The sequence below is a fragment of the Nannospalax galili genome, unplaced genomic scaffold, assembly GCF_000622305.1.
Source record: "Nannospalax galili isolate Female #2095 unplaced genomic scaffold, S.galili_v1.0 scaffold667, whole genome shotgun sequence".
NCBI classification, from domain to species: Eukaryota; Metazoa; Chordata; class Mammalia; order Rodentia; family Spalacidae; genus Nannospalax; species Nannospalax galili.
This window is the reverse complement of record NW_008358387.1, coordinates 2,844,033-2,861,937: the sequence shown is the minus strand read 5'-3', so window position 1 is coordinate 2,861,937 and position 17,905 is coordinate 2,844,033. Positions and strand designations below refer to the sequence as shown.

General features: G+C 41.4%; 1 protein-coding gene across 1 annotated transcript in view; it reads left to right on the top strand.

Annotated features, from left to right (window-relative positions):
- Atp10b (ATPase phospholipid transporting 10B (putative)) overlaps positions 1–17,905 on the top strand; it is a 270,605-nt gene that overhangs the window by 51,242 nt on the left and 201,458 nt on the right. Inside the window, exon 2 of the mRNA XM_029557944.1 lies at positions 17,567–17,635. The gene's annotated coding sequence lies outside the window, so the exon portion shown is untranslated. The remainder of the gene's footprint in view (positions 1–17,566; positions 17,636–17,905) is intronic.

The following is a 17,905-nucleotide window of genomic DNA, read 5'->3' as shown; positions in this document are numbered from 1 at the left end:
GTTCTGGAGGTTGGACGTCAGAGGTCAAAGCATCAGTAAGGCCATTCTCTCTCCCGCTGATGGCTCTGGGGAAGAGGCATCTTAGCTTCTGGGGTCTGCCCTAGTCCAGTGTGACTTTATCTTAACCCATTATATCTGCCCAAACCCTATTTACAAATAAGCCATATTCTCAGGTCAAGATGGTTCTGGCTTTTAGGGGGACACTATTCAGCACAGTGGGTTCCCTTTTCAACCTTCCAGCTTCACCAGTGGAGCCATGGCCATCATGGCCAGTTGTCTGAACACATCTTCACTCCTGGAGGCTGGACGTCAGAGGTCAAAGCATCAGTAAGGCCATTCTCTCTCCCGCTGATGGCTCTGGGGAAGAGGCATCTTAGCTTCTGGGGTCTGCCCTAGTCCAGTGTGACTTTATCTTAACCCATTATATCTGCCCAAACCCTATTTCCAAATAAGCCATATTCTCAGGTCAAGATGGCTCTGGCTTTTAGGGGGACACTATTCAGCACAGTGGGATCCCTTTTCAACCTTCCAGCTTCACCAGTGGAGCCGTGGCCATCATGGCCAGTTGTCTGAACACATCTTCACTGTATCTACTTTAACTCCTTTGAATTTCCAAGTCCTCTCTGTCTAAACCTGGAACCCCTCCCTCCCCACCTCAGCTCTTGGCCTGGGTGACTCCTGTCTCCCTTCAAAGCTCAGTTTAAAGGTTACCACCTCAAACAGATCTCCTTGTGTCCATTCTATCAAGCCTTGGGTGACTCCTGTCTCCCTTCAAGGCTCAGTTTAAAGGTTACCACCTCAAACAGATCTCCTTGTGTCCATTCTATCAAGCCTCCAGCTCCTCTTACCTCCTTTCAATCCCCACACCTGTTACTTTCTAGTATTTAGCATCTTATCAATGTTTTTCACACTTTCTATACATGCATAGATATACATGTGTGTTGTCTTCTTTACTAAAATGTAAGCTGGTCAACCAGAAGTTCTATTAGTTTGTTTCCTTCTAGTTTGTGTGGCCATAGCTGTACAATGTCCTGTCACATGTTATTACAAAGAAAGTAGTTGTTTATTGGGGGGAAAAAAAAACACTCATTTTCTCTTTGTTGCAAGGCCAAGTGCTATGTACATGAGACTATATGAGATAAAGTCACTGGCCCCAAAGGCAATCAGAGGGGGATACAAGTAACTCTGAGATAACATTTCAAGTTCAAGGACATAGGGACTGGAAAAAAATGCCACAGTAACTATGCAGAGCAAACAGTTTAGCTAAGCAGGAAGCCTTAGGGGAATGGAAAAGCAGTCTCAAAGGAGTAGAGAGACACAGATGGGAATAAACTTGGGAAGTTGCTTTCAGAGCAAAAGGAAACTAACTGGTATTGATGTAAAAAGTGAGAATAATTCATTGCACATGCAACCATGGGTAACTTCCAGGGCATTTGGCACATCTATAGGCTGGATGCAGTGAAGTCATGTATAGTATGTGTCTAGGCCCAGCTGTTGCAGCAGGCAAAGCACTCAGGCAGAAGATTCGGCATGTGATGCCTGTCCCAGTAGGGTCCCCTGACTCTGTTTCCTCCAGAGGACTTCACCTCATATGAAACCAATGAGTTCTGCCACCCATAGGCAACTCGGGTTGAGTTTTACAGCTCACTCTTGAGTGTTCCTCTTCAGTAGCAGAGACAGATTCTATTTGGCAGTTTTTTGTAGGTTGGTCCCCCCATCTCTAGTTCCCAACCCTGTTCAAACACCTGTTTAATTCCTGAGGCAATCTGCACTCTGTCTTTTGCTCCAAGGGATAGGTGGCTTAGAACAGACTTTATTGCCTTGTCTTCTCCTTTTGGAGTCCCTTCTGGTCTTCCAGGTCCAGGTGGGTGGAACATGTAAAACATTTTCCCTCTAGAGTCTGCCTTCCCATAAGCATCTCTAATAGACAGCATGGGAAAGGAGACAGGAATTGCTTACAGTGCAAGTGCAAAATGTAAAGTTTCCTTTGGAATTTTCTGGTTCAGATCAGATGTCCTCATGGAGGAAGGTGGTCTTTAGGGAAAACACATGCAAACATGCAGCAGGACAACACTCCAGAGGGGTCCTGAGGAGGTGAAGACTCCATTCCTGGTTCTGCAGGCTGAAAGAGAACATGCATAGAAAGTACTTAACACAGTGACTACCATACACAGCCAATTACTGTCAGTTACTTTTACTGCTATAACTATTTTTTTCCTGTCTCTTGTGGAAGTAGAAAGTTCTACGGCTCCTAAGACAAAGCTGAGCCCTCCTAAAGCTCTTGCTGATATATTGGCTAAAGGGACTTAAGATGTCGCAGACAACAACAACAACAACAACAACAAAAGGCTGGAGATGGATAGAGTTAAAAGGTTGCAGAAGATGGGGAAAGTGTAAAGAGGGAGAAATCCAGCTACCACAGGGAGTGAATGTGAGCACTAAAATTTAATAAAGCTTTGTAGTTTGATATGAGTAATACTGCCATCCATACCTGTTTCTACTACATTATACATCGATTGCTTAAGCATATTTTGTCAGCCTGTTGAGGTCACTAGATGGGGAAACATTAGAGAATGGCCCCAGAATGAGCCCTGGCTCAGGTGACTAGGCCTGTGTTATAGCTCTAATAGATGACTTCTAAGTGAGTTTCTTTGAGTTGCTATAGCAAAGTGCCACACACCTGATGGGTGAAAATAGCAGAAATATATTTATTCATAGTTTTGGTGGCCAGAAATATTAGACCTCAGACAGAGCCGTGCTTCATTCAGGGAACGTGGAAGAAACCTCCATCTGCTTCTTCCTGCTTCTAGTGACTTTTGGCATTCCTTGATTTGTGATCCCATCACTCCAATCTCTGCTTTGGAGGTCACATTGCCTTCTCCTGTGCCCAAATCTCCTCTGCTTCTCTCTCTTAAGGACATATTATTGTCTATACCTGGATAATCAAGTTGATCTCCTTATCCTTAGATCCTTAGGTTAATCCATCTTCAAATAGCCTTTTTCCAAATGAGGAAGCATTCATTGGTTTCAGAAACCACTGTTATACCATGACGGTTCTGGGGCTGGGAGACATGAAACGACTTGTGAAAGGGCTCAATGCTAACAAATAAAGGAGCTAGACCCAGAAATCTGAAGAACAGAGGTAGGGAATGATTTACCCTCAATACTAACTTGATAGATGGTAGATTCTAACCCAAGTCAAGGCTTTTATCTAGACACTTCTTCAGTGGCTATACATAAGTACATGGCTAAAGTAGGCATAACCTATAGTGTATAGGTGATAGTTTCGTCAGGTGACTGGGAAGCTGAGGAAAACTTTTTGCTACTGAAGTATCCTTGGGTTTGAAGTATACCTCAGTGGCACAATATTTGCCTAGCATGTGTGAGGCCGAAAGATATCTTCAGATAGTTTTGATAGCCAGAAATCTCAGATCTCACCAACTATGTTATATTAATAAACTTATCAATAATTACTTTTGGGTGGAATTGTTTTTTAAAGAAAAGATGATGCATAAGAAACTAAAGAATGAAGAGAGAGGGGGCTTATTTCAAAGACACATGGACCTGGGTCTTTATAATACCAAAGAACCAGTCACTCATTTATTCATTCAACAGATACTGAGGTCAGTATATGATGGAGTACTCAGTGCTAGGAAGACACTATACTCACAAGAAGGATGCCTTTCTTGCATCTATGAATCATAATGCAATATGAAGAGGTAGACAGGAGTAAAACAAGAACACCATTTTAAAGCTTGGAAGTTGCTATGAATAGAGAGCACAATGTACTAGAAGAATCTATTGGTGAAGATGGTACTTGAGGCACAGAAAGAAGGTCTCTGTGAAATCTAGGTGAGAATGAAATGCCTCCCTACACAGAGAGGCTAAAGAGGCATCACACTCCAGACACAAATACCTTAAGGAGCCAAGGAACTTGGAATGTGCTTGGTGTAGTAAGAAGGGCCATCATGGCCAGAACTTGAACTTGATGGAGAAGTGCAATAATTGAAGTGAGCAGGTACCATTTTTAAACTTGTAATCCAGGTGAAAGTTGAATGATATTCAAAAATCATTGATGTTTTTTAAAATATGTGTTGATGGTGAGAATAGAACTTATCTAATTTGTATTTCTCAAGATCTTTCTAGGGAGTGTGAAAGGACCAAAGGAAAGCAAAAAGATGCAACTTGGCGTCTCTAGCCTGGGTCTTGGTGGCAGATGGTGGAAACCAGGACATGAATAATGACTATTAATATGGACATAAATACACATAAATGTGGTAGCATTTAGAACTAGTTGCTACAAAATTTGGTTGACACACTAGGAATTAGAAATGAGAGGAAAAACTAAAACAGAAACAAATGGGTGGGTGGTGGTGCAATTTACAGAGATGATGGAGAAAGGAAAGAACAGAATGCCAGTGAAGATAAGTAGAAGCAAATTATGGATAGTTCTGGCAGAGCCACATTAAGTCAGAGATGCCTGTTGGAGAACTAGATAAATAAATCATTGAGTCTACAAAGGGATGTCTAGGCTAGTGCTATAGTGTTAAAATCATTGGCCTTAGTGCTGGAGAGATGGTTCAGCAGTTAAGAACTTGCAGAGGACCCAGGTTCAAATCTCAGCACCTATATGGCAGCTAATAACCATCTGTAACTCCAGTTCCAGAGGACCTAATGCCCTCTTCTGACCTCCACGGGCGTTGCATGCACAGGTGCGTTTATATACATGCAGGCAAAACATTCAGACACATAAAATTAATATCAGCCTACAGGTGGCATTTGAAACCATGAGAATGTATGTGATCACACAGAGAAAGAATAGGATATTCTTACAGAAACTAGGTTGACATCTCACTGCATCCTGATTTAAGCCTGAGTTCTGATCAGTTTTGGGCTTTACCCTTTTCTATCTCATAGATAAATTTTCCTCTGCTGATCTAAGCCCTCTGGACCCTCAAATTCACATGAATAAAAGATTTCAGTTACTGTAAATGATTTTGCATAGAGAAATCAGAAAACATCCAGAGACAGCCAATGTATAATGCACTTGAACATGACTTGTACTGTAATCCATTACAAGCAGAGTTTGAGCTGTCATGCTGGGCTCTTCTCCAAAATGTTGCATGAGTTCACAAACGTACTGATGGTCTGTCCTTGATAAGATGTAATCATATTAAGTCCCAAGGTTTCTCTCAGGTGAGCAACGTATCTACTCTTTAGTTGTCTCCTGCTTCCTTAGTGGAGAACTGAGGAAGAACTTTTCCCTGCCTGTATCTCAGTCACATTGTCAAAGACAAAACAGTAGATATCAAATATGGACAAACTTTGGATAAGAATCCAATTAGCCTAAAATCTCCCCAGATAAAACCTGGGGAGCTTAAGTAGGCTGAGGATGTCTCAGGGTAGCTTTTGCCTTATGTGTTTGTATTCCTGCTTCCAAATGTGGTAGTTGCCCTCCTCGTACAGTTTAAATGGTTAGAGAATGAGGCCAACCTCTATCACTTCTCTTTCCACCATTTTACCTGCCCACTTTATACCCTGCTGCACAACCTTCTTGCCATTCCTCAAACAGACAGAGTCCTTGGAGACTTTCTATTTGTAGGTTGCTCTGCCCAAAATTCTGTATTAAAGAAGTTTACCTGAAGCTACTTGGGCTGGAGAGATGGCTCAGCAATTAAGAACACTGGCTGTTCTTGCAGAAGATCTGGGTTCGAATCCCAGCATCCACATAGCAGCTAACAACTGTCCATAACTCCAGTTCCAGGGGATCTGATAGCCTCTTCTGTTCTCTGCTGGCATTGCTCGACACAGGTACACTTACCTACATGCAGGCAATACACGTATACACATAAAATAAAATTTAAAAAATAATAAAAAAGTTTTCCTGAAGCTACTCATTTATTTCACTCTACAACAGAGTAAGATATACTATTAATATCTACCTTAAATGCTGTTACTGGTTCCGAGATTCGGACCTTGGAGAAAATCTCTCTTCTGTTAGAGGACTTCTGACCAGCCAGTCTAGAGGCCCTGCCCCCTTCTACCCCTATGCTATTATCCCCACAGCTTGTGTTACTTCCTCAGTCTAGTTCGTCTGTGCATTTCTCATTCCCATCTCCCTCAGCTGGGACAGAAGCTCCTTGGGGATAAAGCCTGCATCCATCTTGTTCTCCTGTATCTGACTGTTGAAACAGTGCCTGAAACATGAAAGATATTCAATGAAGTTGTTTTTGTGAATAAAGACAGCACAGGAGCTTTTGACTCTGGGTAGTCAATCCTGCATAAGTCTTCACCCTGCCCTCAACTGCATGCCCCTTCCAAAACTCCTATAACATGGCACTTACAGTTTCTCAATATGAATAGCTGATTGCTTCTGAAGGCTGAAATCAAAGCCAGGCCTGCCTGATCATTATGCTGTTTCCTTTTACTACTACACTACATTGCAGTACTTTGAGAAAAATGGGTGAAAACTATGATAAAATGTTAGGAAATTTCAGTCTTAAGCTCCTTTCTCACCTACCCGAAGATGTGGTCAGTACAGTGCCATCACCCCCTCATTCAGTGACTAATACTGAGCATGTTTTCTGCTCAACACACTAAACTGGATGATAGGGACTAAGGAACTGAAAAGTAATGTTCATCTCAAGAACTAAGTAAAGATCACTTACTGTCGCAGCCAGTACTCGTGTCTGATCGTCGTCATCCTCCTCCCCTCAAATCACCATCACTGCCTGTTCCTCAACGTCTGCCTCTCCATCTCACCACCATTTACTTTTCTTGACTCCACTTACTAGCTGCCACAGTTGACTATAAAATTGTATATCTCAGCCTGATAATGACAGATCAGAAGAGAGCTTCTGACTCCTAGTTCCTAAATTTAAACCCCAGAAATGGCTTTGATTAGCTTATATATGAGTCATATGACTTCACTTGATCTAATCACTGTAGTGACAGGATTGCGGTACTCAGAAAAGGCAGAGCTGCATTGTCTACCTTCCTGTGTGGTCAGTAGCCCATTGGAATCATACGGTTGAGACAGCAGGGAAACAGCTGTCCAGAGAGGGGTGTGCAGACATTTGCCATCTGGCAAAAATGTGTCAACTACGCAATAGATCATTACAAACATGGACACTGCCTATCTTGTCCATTATTCTGTCCCCTGTGGTGAGGACCATTCCTCATTTGTGGGGATCTATTGATTCAAAAGAAGGATATTTCAGTTCCTGAAGCAAACACGCTTGCAATATAACATATTTCACAATGGATAGTTACATACTGCTATTTCACCACTCTCCTGTGGAAGGCTGAGGAACCAGGGTGGGAATTAGCAATGGGAAGAGGAACGCTTAAACTGCACAACTTACCAAACTTCTCTGGTGAAATGCTATTAGACTGTGAAAGGGTCTTGAAAAGTATTAAGCAAAAATACCAATTCAAAGCATTTTGTTAATAGCCAGAAAATGAATACTCAGCAGAATTCCCTAAATAGACTCCTAAGAGGGTATGACCTCCCCCCTAAAAAAGGAACTTTGTAGAAAAAGTTTCCAAAAGCAAGAAATACTTAGGCAGTAATAGATAATTTTCTCAAATGATGGTATTGGGGAGAATCAATCCATAATGAATACCAGTGCAAACACTAAGGAGTCCGAACATGCTCCTGATTAAAAATATTATAAAGGGGCTGGAGAGATGGCTCAGTGGTTAAGAGCACTGGCTGCACTTGCAGAGGACTCATGTCTGGTTCCCAGTACCCACATGGCAGCTAACAACTATCCATAATTTCAGTTCCAGGGGGTCTATCTGATGCCTTTTTTGGCCTCTGTGGGCATTGCATGACACAGGTGCATTTACATGCAGGCAAAACACTCACACATAAAATGATAATAAATACTTTGAAGGGTGAGTTATGCATGAATAATAGAATTCTAGGCCCAAACCTGTTTACTTAACCCTCTAGGTTAACCAAGATCAAGAGCCTGGGCCCATAGTTCCAGCACATGGCCCTGGCTGCCTTCAGGACTGGTGTATAATTTCAGTTAGATGACATAAGCTTGTTCATTTTATGTTAGATGTCACCCTCCTAGGAAAAAGACAGGTAAGGGGAAAAAAGATATATTTCTCACCACAGAAGACCAGTTAATGGTGTGAATAAGCTAAGGAACAAGTAAGTTTTCATTGATACCAAGTATAGCAACTTAGAACAAGTTTATCTATAGGTGGAAGGGTAGTCTAGAGATAGTAGATAGCTCCAGGGGGTCATCTGGAATCACAAGATGGCTCATTGGTCCTCCACCCCCAACCTGTAGTTTATAATCGTATTACCAAAGTGGGTACTGTCCTCATTTCCAGCCAATAGGGAGGGAGGAGAAAGAGTCCAGATAAATAGCTATGTCTTCGTGGAGATGACTAGAATTTCCACCCACATTTCATTGGCCCTGAGGTGCTTACAAGGTCATGGATAACCACAAGGGAGATTAAACAATTAAATTTCTAGTTGGACACTTAAGGCAAAGGAGAAAATTATTCTGAAAGGAAAATTATTCTAAAAGTGTTCTATATGAATACTTGCATTTAAATAGTAATCTTTTGTGCCATGCATGTCTTAAATTTATCACGTGCTCAGAGGCATTGTCAGAAATCCAAATGTACATAAGAAAATCATCTACATTCCAAAAGGCTATAGACAGGTACATGCACACATACATGAGGAAGGGCTGGGGCGGGGAGAGAGAGAGAGAGACAGAGACAGAGACAGAGAGACTGACTTTGAGACTGAGACCTATTAAGTTTGGCAAATATAAGCCCAATGTCAATAAAGTTTAGGGAAGGGATTATTTCCCAGAAGTAGAATTTAGGAAAAGTTCTTTGAAGAAGTAAGAGTTGAAAATGGGTCCTGGGGCTGGAGAGATGTCTCAGTGGTTAAGAACACTGACTGTCCTTGCAGAAGATCCAGGTTCAAATCCCAGTGCCCACATGACAGCTAACAACTGTCCATAACTCCAGTTCCAGGGGATCTGACAGCCTCATCTGTCCTCTGCAGGCATTGCATAACACAGGTGCACTTACCTACATCCAGGCAAAACACTCATACACAAAAAAACAAAAATAATAAATAAAATATGAAAAAAGAAAATGGGTCCTTAAGATTGAATAGGGCTAACAAAGACTGGAAACTGCAGGTGGAAAAGGGCTAGAGAAGGAGGAAAGGGAAACCCTTGTTCAATGTAGAAGGGGTAAATTACACTACAGTCAGGATCATTTCACAGCTGTAGCCCTTTGAAACCATCCAATAATACCTTATAAATGATCACATGAAGGCTAAGACTATTATCTCCCCAAATCTACTTTCCCACTTCCTTAGTAATAAAAAATTTGTCTGTTACCATTTAATTAGATCTGTTTCTTGGGCATGATTCAGTGTTTTGATGCTTGTATACATTGATACATTAAGATCAGCAACTAGCATATTTATCATATGTTTGGAATAAGAACATTCAAAAGCCTCTATTTTTGGCTGTTCTGAAGAAGTATACATCTTATCCTGGTGTAATAGGCACCTTACTAGAAGTGCAGGAGACCACCAAGTTTATTCCTCCCATCTTCTGACACTGAACCTGCTGATGGCCCTGTCTTCTCCTTCCCTTCTTGTTCTGTCCTTCGTCTCCGGCATCTACTGCTCTTCTCTCTACTTGTATTGGATGTTTTTGTTAAAGACTCTGTGTGTGAAAGAAATCATGCAGTGTTTGTCTTTCTGGTTTCTAGCACAATATCCTCTCGGTTTATCCATATCTCAAATATCAGGATTTCCTGATTGTGACTGAATAGGATTTAATCATATAGATGTAACACATCTTTTCTCTATTCATCTATTGTTAGGTAGTTTAAATAGACCTTGGTTATAATGAACAGTGCTGCAGTAAACACAACAGTTCACTTATTTCTTTGCACTGACTTCTTTCCCCTTGAATATATACTTCGTAGTGGAACTGGTGATTGAGTAGTTGTATTTTTTCTTTTTTTGGCTTTTTGAGACAGGGTCTCCCTGTAGTCCAAGCTGGCCTGGAACTCACTATGCAGACTAGACAGACCTCAATCTCACACACAACCACCTGCCTCTACCTCCTAAGTGTTAGGATTAAAGGTGTGCACCACCACACCTGGCATTGTCTTTTTAATTTTTTTGAGGAACCTCTAAAACGTGTTTCTACAATGGGTTGCATTAATTACAATTTCATCAATATTGTATAAAGGTTCTTTCTCCACATCTTCTTCAACATTTGATTCCTTTTGTCTTTTTTTTTACAATAGCCATTCTAATTAGAGTGAGGTAGTATTTCAGTGAAATCTTAATTTGCATATCCGTGATGATTAATGATTTTTCCCACTTACCTATTGGCGCTCTCTCTCTCGCTCTCTCTCTCTCTCTCCTCTCTCTCTCTCTCTCTCTCTCTCTCTCTCTGAATGAAATACTAGTAAGGTTGTCTATCCATTTTTAATAGTCATTTTGTGTTATTTAATTTCCATATATATTCTGCACATTAGCCTATTGTCAGTTACACAGTGTACAAATACATTCTCCCATACTGTAGGCTCTCTTTTGACTTTATTTCCTTTTCTGGGAAAAGTTCTTAATTTTGATGCAATCTCATTTGTCTATTTTTGCCTCCATTGGCTGTGCTTATGTAATCTCATCTAAAGAATCCTTGCCCAGCCTGATGTCATGAAGTATTTCCACTATATTTCCTTCTAATTCTTTCACAGTTTGGCATCTTACATTTGAGTCTTTAATCCACTTAATCTTTACAATGGCAAGAAGAAGGGTCCATTTTCTATGAATCTTGACTTTCAGTTAGTTGACCAATTTCCCTCCTCAGCTTTCTATAGAGCTGCATGTGATCATGATACAGGGGAGAAACAAACAGGGCCCCTTTAGAGGGTTCTTAGATTCATTCATAAAAGAATTTAAGAGTGGACTCAAACAGAACTTTTAGGACAATTTTATTAGAATCCAAGAAAACATCCTCAGGGAAGGCAAGTAGTAAATCACAGCAGCTGCTCTGAGGTGGAGAATGGAGGAGAGAAGTTTTAAAAAAGGCATAAAGCCATGCTGGTCTAGAGCAGGCATGGCATCAGACAGACACCACCATGTGAGGAATTGGCATCCACATGGGATGGAGGGGAAGGGAGCGTTAGAGAAAAAGGTAAAGAAACACAAAATGTTGGGGTAACATAAAGCATTAGGGAAAGCATGGTTAGAAAAAAATATATAAAGAAGAAAAGGAAACTTAGGAAGAGCCAATGTCTGTGACTGGCCAGGTCCACAGAACTGCCCTAAGAGGCAGGGATTCCTTGAAGGAAGAGCTCAGCATCTTTTTAATGCACTAGGTAGTCCATCCATCTCTTTAGCATGACTTAAGCCCACTCTCCTAGAGGTGGTCCATGACCAGGGAATCTGGAAAAACTGGAAATCTGGGTCTTTATCCAGGTTAGAGATTTTAGTCTCCTGACCAATGAGTCAGAAAAACACATATATGTAAGTACTAGGACATGTTCTTAAATAGTATTGGATCTCATTTCCTTCATCTTGCCCAGAGTATGTGTGTGATAATTTGACCTCTGATAGCCATTTTGGATCAGAAGAACGCTAAGTAGAAACCTGCAATCAGCCAGTTTTCCTGTGAGTCTGTAAAGTCAAAGTAGTGAGAAATCCTGGAACGCCCATCTCTAGGCCTCTATAAAGCAAATAGCAAGAATGATAATGACACTTGAGAAGCTTAAGACACTCTTATTTGGGATATTTGCCTCATTCAGGTCATAGCAATTAACTAGCAGGAGCAGCTCTCAAGTTCCACCTTGTCAGGCAACAGTGAGAGCTCAAATTTAGCAGCCTAAATCATCAAAGCTTATTGTACTTATAGCTCTATGGGTAGGAAGTCCAACCTGGGTCTTATTAAGCTAGAATCAGGATGTTGGCAGAGTCATAAGTCCTCTTTGGAAAATCTTCCACATTCAGGGTATTGGCTAAATGTTGTTTCTTACTGTGGTAGGATCGAGGCACATGTTTCCTTGATAGCTTTCAGCTGAGGCCCATCCTTTGCTTTTAGAGACTGCCTCTATTATTTGGCCCATCTCTATTATTTGTCTCTCTCTCTCCATCTTCAAATAGCAACAGTGGATCAATCCTTTGCAATCTTCTATGCTATGCTCTTCTTTTCCATCATCAATATCTCTGATAGTCTCTCTTCTTCTTGCCCAGCTAAAGACCCATTGTGTTGGACCCTAATGATCTAGGATGAGATCCCTTTTCTGAGGTCTATAACCTTAATTCTGTCTCTACAAAGTTCCTTTAAGTAACAGCTTCACAGTTCTCAGGGACATCTTTGGGGAGCCATTATTCTATCTACCAGGGTCAAAGATAATGAGATTTCCTCATCATTCTCTTGTAAAGTCCAAGGTCTTCATTAATAGGCACAAAATACAAGGGACCATTTTCTCTTCATTATTACATAGCTCAGACACAAGAATTCTGACCTATTACATTATATACCTATTATATTATTCTCAAGACTAACACAGTGTCTCAGCCAGTAAGAGTGATACATCGATTCAAAAAAGCCACATAGAGACTGTTTCAGGACCAGGTTTCAGTCCAAATTTGGTTCATATGGGAGTAGTTTTCTTAGAATAGGGACCCAATTAATAGTGGGATGTCTTACTCTTCTCATAGAGGAACCTAAAAGAACCAAAGTGACTCTGAAAAATGACTCAGCTTGTTGGGTGCGTTCAAGGTCTTCATACATTCCTCCTGGATAGACCTGAAGATGGGATTAGAAGATTAGATTAGACCATCCCAGACCCATTCTCACTTCAATTTCAGAGAAAAGAAAAAAGCAAAAATGTAACAATTGTCCCCTAATGAAAATAAAAAGGTGAGGTAGCATTCAGATTCTCTAAATGGAGGTGGGAAAGCCCCATCATTGTCATCCTTCTCCTTAGGGTATCAACTTGAAGGCCAGCTCTGGCTTGATCTCTGTCTTTCTCCCTGTACCCTAGGGGAGAAAGTCCATTTCCCTATAATATTCCTAGAATGTTATTTTCAGGAAGACAAATCCCTTGTCTTTTGTGCTTTCTTCACCCCTGCCTGTCAGAGTACTGTCTTTCACTGAGTGCTCCAGAGATACACAGTTGCAGAAATCCGTGAGGAATGATTGGTCAATAAGAACCCAAGTGCACCTTTAGCCTTGTCCTCCCCCACTAAGAAAAACTACCTGGTAGTTAAAGTTTGTACTTTAAAATTAGACATGGATTCAGGTCTCAACCTTGTCATTCATTCTACCCATGCGTTCTCTGGGACCTGACTTGAGTCTACTTGCTGTCTGTCATTTGTAGCCAGCAATCACTGCTTTACTTTGTGAAGTTTCATTGAAATATTAGATGGAAAGTGCTTAGGAAAGTCCCTAGCATGCTCAGATGAGTCAATTCTTAATGTTGGTGCCAACCCTCTGCCTTTGCCAAAATAGCCTTCAAACTGAATGCCCACCACCCAGCAACAAGCTCTGCTTGTGTCAGCTGGCTTCTCCCTCCAGCATCTCATGGACAGTTTTTCAGGCATGCAAGGTCTCAGATCACAGGCGCCAAAGACAATGTGAGTATCCTCATTTCAATAAGGCTAACTATGGTCCTAGTCAAAAGTTATCTGTTCACTTTAGAATTCTTGAATGTTCACTAAGTCAGTTTTGTATTTCTCACATACCAGTGCCTTACACAGTATCTGGGATAAAACTTCACTGATTTGGGGCAGAGGGAGGGAGGGAGGGAGGAGGGGGGAGGAAGGGAGGGGTGAATGGATGAGTGGATGATAGGCAGATGAATGGGTAGATGGGTAGATGAAAATTAACTATGTTTCCTGGCAGCTCCACAGGGATTTATGATCTTCATAACCCCTACTAACCAGGAGAGTGCCTTACCTACACCAGGAGCTCACTAAATGTTAGTTGGATGGAGATAAAGGAGACAGAAGATTAGAGAAAGATAATCAAGAGCCATCCCCACCTGGAATCATTCTTCTTCCAGGGCATCCTACTGAAAGGCGTTATTGAACAGAGAGGCAGGGAGTTGACAGCAACTCTCTGGACTGTCTCCCAGGGCCTTTTTGGAACAGGAAAGTTAATTATGGAGCCAGATTAACAGTTTCTTTTTTGATACAGTCAAAGTAAAACCAGCAGGATGCAATTTAGCTCTTCCCCACTTTCCAAATAGCAGCAAATTTTCATACAAAACAAAGAGACACTTGAATTGCAAATTACTTAGGGAGCCAGTTAACAACCCCAATGGAAGAATATTTCTGCTACTTTCAAAGCCAGGCTGTTGCCTTTTCAGGTTTAACCATATAGGGGGGCTTTCACAAAGGTCTGGGCATCTTGCTGCTTTACTGTTTAGCCACGTGGGAAGGAGGAGCAACCCCTTAGGGTTTACTGGAGTGCTCCAACTCATCTGGGACACTCAGTACCATTTCCTACTCTTGGAAGGAGAGTCTCTAGATGCCATCTCATTCAAGAGCAGCATGAAAAAAAAAATGCTTAGGCAAGGCAAGGACATGGGGACTGCAGCAGGTAGTGAGGCTGTAAATATCTTCTAGGAAGAGAATGAAGAATGGGGAGCCACCTCCACAATGCTGTCATGTGGGAATTTGGAACCATTGTAGAATTGCTGTTAGACACTCCTGAGAAGTCTGTAATCTGGATTATTAATTGATGGATTCCTTTTAGCTCTTGTATCTAATTACTAAAAGCAAAAAAATACAACCTATTAACTGGGTAGGACTCATGGTTCACCAGCTCATAACTCATGATCTAGCACCACTTCCTTATTGATAGACATGAAAACTATGGTCAAGAGAAGGAAATAATTTATAAAAGATCATAGAGTGCCCTGGTCTTCTGATGTCTTATCTATTGGCCTGCTAGATGGTACCACATAACTTTCTTCTGATCTCTGCCCCGGGAGGACACAAAGATGTTTCATCTTAACAAACTCACTTATAAACCCTTTTTCTGCTTAAATAATTTCTACTTTTTGCAGAGGATTTAGAAGACAGAGCAAGGATAAAGAAAACTAAAGTCACAGGGTGCTGCTTATGGAGGGACTGGAGGCTGGGGTGGGAATCTGGCTATATACAAGCTGCTTCGAGGTATGACCACTGGAGGGAAAGGTGGCATCTTGGTTGAGTTAGCACCAAGTAAGTGTTTGGAAAGTTGGGGCAGAGGTTAACCCTTGTCTATGCTTACAGCAGCCAGGCAGGTGGCAGAAGTATACAAAAGAGGCCACATGGGGACCATGGTAAAAGCAGTAAACATGCCCTGATTAGGGGTTGAGAGCAGAGTTCACATTTACCCTGTGTCATTATGAGGAAAGGTAACCCTGTAGAAGATGACTTGATTTTCTCCACAGTAGAAATGTCTAAGGTCAGTGTTTAAGGTATATGGCCCTTCTGAGCTTTTTTGTACATGAACTCTGAAATCCAACTTTCAGTGTAAATCAGTGTTTAAATCTAGTTCAATTTTTTTTAAATTTTTTTTGAAGTTTTGTATATGTCATGCAAAACATCTCAATCAGTCTTAATCATCTTTATACCCCCTTCCCCACTGGCACCCTCCCATACCCCCCCCACTGGAATTCATACATTCTGTCATTTGTGTTAAGGCCTATTGTGTCAAGTAGTGTCCCCAGATGTCCTTCAGTGCAAGTTCATCTACTGAGTCAACCTATCCAGAATCCCTCACTTTAGGAAGATCAGCTCTTCCTCACCCAGCACTAATCAGTTGTCAATATTTCTTCAGGTAGTATTGGGGTCTGCTGTCCATTTCCCCAGTTCTATGCTAGGATTTTGTCTGCTTGAGTTTGCATGGCTCTTATGCGTGCTGACACCATTGCTGTAGGTTCATACAAGCAGGGTCCCAGGACCTTGTAGGAGTATTTCCATATGATCATACAGCTCCTCCCTGGATCTTACAGTCTTTCTGCCTACTCTTCTGCAATGGTCCCTGAACCTAGATGGATAAAGTTGAATATAGTTCAATTTAAAAAAATGAATCAAATAAAGCCCAGCAATGTACAGGGTTGGGGCTAGGTATTTCTTTATGACCTCCACTTAGTGACTCATTGAGACTGGACTAGGTCTTGGGAGAGTCAGTCTGCTGGGCAGAGGTTGTTTGTGATCATTGCAGTCACAAATGATCATTGCAGTCACAAGCTAGCAGAGAGAAGGCTGGCAGAGAGATGACCAGGTCAACAGGACAAGATTGGGGAAATGAAGGAAGGTTGTACGTTTAGGTCAGCAGTCTCCTGAGGAGAGAAGATTCCAACCAGAGCCAGCCTGCAACTGGCCAGATCCTTCCCAAAGATCTGCTTGAATCTAGAGCACTGACTGGCTGTGGGTGGGTGAGTGTGTGAGTGTATGTGTATGGGGGGGGGGTGCGCACACGCGCACGCACGCACGCATGCATGCATGTGTAGTCTTTACCTTAGAATGATGTTGATATCTCCCTCAGTAACCCTGTGGAAAACCACTATACTTTCTCACAGTAGAAATGTTTAAAGTCAATAAAGATAGTGATGACTATGTCAACTCTGCTTTTCACTGTACTCCATCAATGAATAACTATAAAGAACAAAGCATAAGGAACCTTTGAATAGAGGTCCTGGGTTTCTGCACCATATTCTTTCTATGAGCTTTACAATCACGGTAAAGTGATAATTATGATTTTTTCTCTGTCTCCCTGTATTAGGATTCTTGATAAAAAGACAAGAAACACAAGCTGCTTAAGCAGAAATAAAACTAATGTGGCCTAAGTAATGAAAGGCTACATACTGCTCATGCTCCTGAAAACGTCAAGCATGTCAATCATGGATGGGGCCAGAGGCCATGTCAGAGCTAGATACCTTTAACTCATGCACCAGGGGATATCTGGGTATAAAAGCTTAGTCAGATAGACCTTAACATATATGACAGAATGCATGAATCTGGTGTGGGGGAATGCGCTATAAGGGAGAACAATGGGAAAGGGACTCAACATATGATTAAAATTTATTGTATGAAATGTATAAAACCTCAATAAAAATATTTGTTAAAAACTGCAGTATTGATTCATTCTCTCTCTCTCTCTCTCTCTCTCTCTCTCTCTCTCTCTCTCTCTCTCAGAAATGCATCTTCTCCATGCCCAGCATGGCAGAAAGAAGTCTTCCTGAGGCAGTCAATGTATCAAGGAGGAAATGCACTGTGGTTTGACCAGAATGTTTCCCAGAGCGATGAGGCTTTAGCCTGGGCTCCAAGGGAGCCTGATTTATATTCTGGATGCTGGCAAATAAAACAGTAGACCTGATTCCCTGGTCAGAGCAAGCCATTCCTGTTGAAACAGCTTCCTGGGAACATGGCCAGCTTGCTTGTGAAGTTCATTTGGAGCTGGAGTCATCCAGCTGGAATGAAAAAAAAAGGCAAAATCCTTAATTATGGTCTCACACCGAGGTGAGATGGTGGAGCTCATATTTATTCTCTTCTGTCTTTCAGCTTCACAGTGACAGGAAGGTCATGACTGACTGGTGAAACGTGTTCCGATGAAAGCAAAAGTGTGAATATGTAAGTAGTTTGCCTTATTATTGGTTAGTCATACCATATGGACTCCTGTCTGGTGCCTTGATGAGCTTCATTAAACTATAATTCCTTCCTTCAGTTCATTTAAGCAAATATCACCTGACCTCATCAGTAAATCAGATGCCAAATATAAAGCTTAAGTTTCTCTAATAAACAAATAGGAAAATAGAGATTATATGTTAGAGAAACTTACATATTACATACTATAATTATATAAAATACATGTATAATGTGTCTATGTATACATGCATATAT